General features: G+C 38.1%; 1 protein-coding gene across 3 annotated transcripts in view; it reads right to left on the reverse strand.

Moving 5' to 3' along the window:
* LOC139962595 (trifunctional purine biosynthetic protein adenosine-3-like) overlaps positions 1-2309 on the reverse strand; it is a 46254-nt gene extending 43945 nt beyond the window's left edge. Inside the window, exon 1 of one of the 3 annotated variants that reach the window (XM_071962721.1) lies at positions 2132-2309. The gene's annotated coding sequence lies outside the window, so the exon portion shown is untranslated. Of the gene's footprint in view, positions 1-2122 lie in introns of all 3 variants that reach the window. The other 2 variants (XM_071962722.1, XM_071962720.1) reach the window with 2 other exon arrangements.
* Positions 2310-6000: the final 3691 nt, after the last annotated feature.

Genomic DNA, 6000 nt, shown 5'->3' on the forward strand with positions numbered 1-6000 from the left:
GAGAATATTGCATATATACTTGGATTGTAATACCAATCATGTTACTAGAGCTGTAATAACAATCACAGGAAATATTGCATATTTACTGGAATTTTAATACCAACCATGAGAATATTGCATATTTACTAGAACTGTAATAACAATCACAAGAATATTGCATATTTACTGGAATTGTAATACCAATCACAAGAATACTGCATATTTACTAGTATTGTAATACCAATTGCTTATTTATTTGAATTGTAATACCAATCACAAGAATATTGCATATTTACTGGAAATGTAATACCACTCACAAGAATACTGTATATTTACTAGTATTGTAATACCAATTGCATATTTATTTGAATTGTAATACCAATCACAAGAATATAGCATATTGGCAGGAATTTGGGTGACCATCAACCAGTAATGGGTCAATGTAGAAGTATATTTTCATCTTTAATACTGGCAAAACTTTGCCGTAAAACTTTGTGATCAAAGACGTTGGCAATGGTTACAAAAGGAGAATTATTACTATTGTTTATTAAAACTACTTTGTGTTTTTCCATTTCTTGTTCTTCAACCTTCATTAATGTAGACAATGATGATATTCCTTAAGGAAGCATGAGAAGGTTATATCTAGATTAGGCTGTAAGTTCCATTCTTCATGATACTTCCTTTCAAGGGTATACATTGTTAGTGATGGATGATATAAAAACTTAAAACTAGCCAGTGCACACAAAGATTATGGCTTCTCTTTTCTTTCTTTCTTTTTTGTTGATACTTTCATGCACTTGGAAACTTTGGATAATTTGATTCAGTCAAAGCTTTGAAGTTAAATTGTAGTGTACTTGAACTTTTTAACATGCCAACTTCAGTGACTTAAAGCAGGTTTGGTTTTCTATGACATAAAAAATTATATGCTATTGTTGTAGATATTCCTCATCAATGTGGTATGTTTCTTTGTTATAATTGAGGGTTCAGCCTCTCTCACCAATAATTAACTTGTTTTGTACAGTTGCCTAATACTAGATTTACTTTTCTAACATTTAAAAGTATTGGGATTGTGGTAAGTTTGCACAAAGTAAAAGGCATTTCTCTATTCGCAGTTGCCATTATTATTATTTGCCTTGTATTACTCTTTGCACATCACTTTACTCTAACCTTGCAAGTTTTTGTTTCCCTTCATTTGAACTGCAATTTTAACATATGAATTTCCATTGATTTCAATTTTGGGCACAGGACATGTAAATGAGCTATTGATGTCATTGTCATTAAACACTAAACAACGAATATCTAAAAAAAATGTTGCCATTCCTGTTAAGTAGTTAAGAGCTTTCTACATGTAAAGACATGGGGAACATCTAGGCAAACAAACAATGAGCTCTAGACCTTTATATCCTTCACAACCAGTCAGAAAAATCATTTAGGCCGTGGCTATTCTTACGACGAGTCGTAACAATTATTTATAAACTATTCTTACGACAAAGGCAAATTCAAGTGCAGTAAAGTAAATAAAGCAACTGCCATGTAGTAGGGGTAACCCTAACCCTAAACATAACCCTAAACCTCAATCCTAACCCTTACCCTAACCCTAACCGCAAATTATTGTTACTCCTCGTCGTAAAAATAGTACTCCTGGTCATGAAAATAGCAACTGCGCATGCGTAGTCGGAAATTATTCTTACAACTAGTCGTAAGAATAGCCACTTTGAATCATTTAATCATAAAATAATCATAATTGTAATCATTATTACATGTCCAAGTAATCGTTATCAATTACTTTGATTTTTAGTTGTAATCATAAGAGCAAAAGCAATCAATTACATTTCACGTATAATCAACCCAAGCCTGTGGTAAGTACGAGTTGGCAAAAGCTTGGCCTTATATGAGTATTGCAGATGTAGGCCTAGCCAAATACATTTAGGCTAGTACTGTAACGTTAGTACGCCTAGGCATAATACTGAAATCAGAAATGTTAACAGGACGTTGCAGCTAACTTAGGCTAAGTAAGACTAGAGTAAGACCAGCATAAACTATATGCCTAACCAGTAATCATTGGGGAAAAACTTAGGCTAAGTCCAATATTATAGAATTCAGTTTGTAGAAAACTTAGTCTGCAATAAAACATGATGGTCACATTCAGTACACTGCTCGAAACGTACGATCTTGTTGATTCAGTAATTCCTGTGATTTGTGACTGCTGTCAAATAACCCCTCCGTATAATATTTGGTGTTACTTCTCACGTTACAAAATTCCCCGCGCAGTGGCCATAACATTAACAGCAAGTAGTTTCTGCGGTGGACATGTGCGTATCCTGTCTAAATAGCCATTAACTATGGAACGCCAAAAGGCTCAGGGCACATGTAAAGTGATACTCGGTACATTTAAACCGATACGTTGTACATGTAAACTGATACGTTGTACATGTAAACTGATATAGTTCACTTTAAAGACTTGAGAGGGGGCTATAGCGCTTTCGAGGGCTAAATCTTTTCGAAAACGACTAAGTCCGTGATCACTGAGAGGTTGACAAAGTTTCCGCCCCACGAGAAAAGAAACGCAACATCCTTTCGCTCCCAAATACATGGAGGTATACGAAATTTATCACAACCCCCTCACCGGGCTATTTACCTTTATTAAAGGTGCAAGGGGCCCGTCAAGCAAGTCAACTTTGCCAATTTTACACCCATTGACTTTGCACGTAAAACGATTATAAAAAAACCTTAAGTCCGTGATCACTGAGAGGTCGACAAAGTTTCCGCCCCCCCCCCTCCCCACGGGAAAACGGGACATCCTTTCGCTCCCAAATTCATACAACATGAAGAGGATGCACGAAGCTTATCACAACCCCCTCACCAAGTTAATTCCCTTGTTTTAAAGGTGCATGGTGCCCGTCAAGCAAGTCAACTTTGCCAAATTGAAGATATAAAACCTGTAGCATATTATGTACTGAGGGGAACTTTGCTATACAGGGAATTTAGGTGTAAAATTAATTGTTATAATTGTTATAATTACTTGTCTTATATGCCAACGCTTGATCTACTGCGTAAAAAAGGGGGACAAATGAGTGGGTGGGTCGTATATGGGACAGTGCCTCAAAAATCTTAGTTATAAGATCGTGGCACTGACATATAGGCTAACAATGAAACTGATAGGCTATATAAAACGTATAGACGTAATGTATTTATTACATTATCATTACATTATTAATCACATTAGACTGCTACACTGTTCAAAATCTGAGGAGTTCTCTACGTTAATTGTTGCAACCAAACTCGTGAAACCAAACAAACGCACGATCATCGCATCCGCGATCGTGCAAATACGTGATGAGCGGTTAAAATAAACCTTGTGTTTTGTTTCAACGCAATTCCTACAATGCGTGCCTAGAATCTTGAGGTTGCACATTACTGACTACTCAAATCAGAAGAAATTATAGGAACATTTCGCTAAAAAATAGTGCATATTGTCCAGCCGTTCACATTATCGTATTTAGGAAATCTCACAGGGACAGTTACCCCCCCCCCCCACTCCCCACCCGCACACCCGGCAGGCTATACGGCCCTGTACTTAGCATCAGTAGAACAGAACTACTAAACTAGATCTTGAGGTATAATGATTAACATGGTTTTAACAACAACATGACTAGCAGTTTAACACCCAAGCACCCCATTATCAAAACTCGTATGAAATATATAATTATCTCAAAAACACTTAAAACTATCATGAGTGGCATTGCTAACCAAACTGAATGTACAATATAATTAACATGTAGTGTTATATTGCTTGTACGTGATAATACAGCATAATATAAAATATGCAAAATAATAAACTGGACAGGAGATGCTGCGGGATTTATCTGCTGGCTTAGCATATAGCCTCAGTGGTGTAAAGGCGCGGTAAATGAAATCTGTAATTCTTATTTCAACCCAATTGAAAAGTTTTATATTTCTTCAGGGGGTTGCGCAGATGAGAATAAAATATTAATAACTACTTATCTCATAGGACAATGCTTGAGCTCCTTTTGGGATATAAACGAGTCATTATGAGCCCGATATGTCTAGCGCCTTCACAATTCAGTCACTTGATATCGTGTCCCACCCTTTCAAAAGGTGAGGGACGTGTCTGTAGTAGTATAAACAGACTCAGAAATGGTGTCAGTTAGATTCCTTTACACTGATGATATTCCAGTTTATTAAAACATCAACATGAAAACTAAAAATAGAAAGAGCAGAAAACAAAGTACATAAACCCGGCACATGCATATTACACACTGTTGATACAATCAGTGGCGGAGATTTCTTGTCAGAAGTGGGGGGTTGCAGGCCATTGATGAAATAAAAAGTCATAACTGCTGGCTCACTATCTAAGTGGAGCGCGACCATAAGTTGGCGCGAAGTGCACAAGAATCTTTTGGCAAATATTGCCTCCCAGATTGCAGTTAATGGCACTGCCCAGGCCTTGAAAAGCTGCATATAACCAGGGGCGTATGCAGGATTTTCTAACCCGGGGCGCGCGTATCACTATCTAAGCGGAGCGCCACCATTGGTTGGCGTGCAGCATACAAGCAAATTTCTGGTTTTGGTACCCCCGGATCACCGGAAATGGCACTTCTCGGGCTTGAAACTGACCAACCATATGTACACTTTTGCCTGAGAACCAAGTATTTCCAAATACTTTTTTTCTCATCTATAACCTTTTTGATGATTGTCACCAGTCACACATCATATTCGACTTCATCACATATCCTGTTGATCATTGCTTTTGTAGGTGATTCTTCATCGCGGCCCACAGTATCCGTCAGCCCCACTGTTCAGAATTTGAAAATTCACAATTCTCGTGAATAAATTCACTTCAAAACATACCCATAATGTTGCACAAAATATCATCTTTGGACAACCGATATAGAAAAACCTCCTTCAAACCCTAACAGACGGGTCAAAATTGCACGAGTATGATGAAGTATGATGGAGAATGTTGGTTAGGGAATTTTCGAAAATTCAGACGGCAATTAAAAAATTTCGTTGAAGGAAATAAAAATATACCAGATGTTTTCATAACCGAACACTACACACATCGACAGTTTTGAGAATGGGCGCAGATCAGTCTTGGATAATGGTGGGGACGCGTGTATGCTCTCTGATACTATCTAAGCGGAGCGCGACCATGGGTTCGCGCGTAGCGTATATTTTTTTGGGCAAATATACCTCCCAGATCGCCGGAAATAACACTTCCCAGACCTAATGATGCTCCTAAACCTCCTTAAGTTTTAGATCTCATGGCTGAGAAATTTAGTTTGGAGAAATACATGGGCGTCTGCAGAAAGAAAATCAGGGGACAAATAATCCAAGTAGACTTTTGTATATACGATGGGTCTGGGGTCCTCTCCCAGAAAACAAATATAGACTGCCGCAAATGCGATTTCCGTCCTATATTTAACAACTGTGGATAAAATACAATAAAATGAGAACTGCTGCATGTCATTTGCACAATGCTGGATCAAACTGCGCCAAAGTTCAATACAGGGGAACTTGAAATGCAGCTATTGGTCAAGACAAATTGGTGGGGACACGGTATATCATGTCCCCACTACTGAAAAAGTTGGTGGGGACGCGTCCCGCTGTCTTCACCAGGATCTGCGCCCATGGTTTGGAGGCTGTTTATCGTGGAACGCCATTTTCATGCTCACTGATATGATGTGATATCTGCTGTATGCTTACAAATTCGAATAATTTTGTCACTGTTCCTCTTTCTCTCCCCGTTTTCTTGCCGTATTTTCTACTCCATCCTTTTCTCCTTTTCTCTCGTTCTTCTTTTTCTTTTCCTTCCTTCACCTCGTTGAAGTTGGCAAGTGTATACAGTTCCAAAGCTATTCAACAGCAACAAAACGTTATTTTGTGTATGTCTGTTGTGGGGTGAAGTTAGCGCTATGAGCTACAAGTTCCAATGCGCAAGGTGGGGGAAAGGGGCTAGAAATAATGTGTGGGTCAATTCTAACTCGGTTTTCGGTCGTT

This window comes from Apostichopus japonicus, chromosome 21, assembly GCF_037975245.1.
Source record: "Apostichopus japonicus isolate 1M-3 chromosome 21, ASM3797524v1, whole genome shotgun sequence".
NCBI lineage: Eukaryota > Metazoa > Echinodermata > Holothuroidea > Aspidochirotida > Stichopodidae > Apostichopus > Apostichopus japonicus.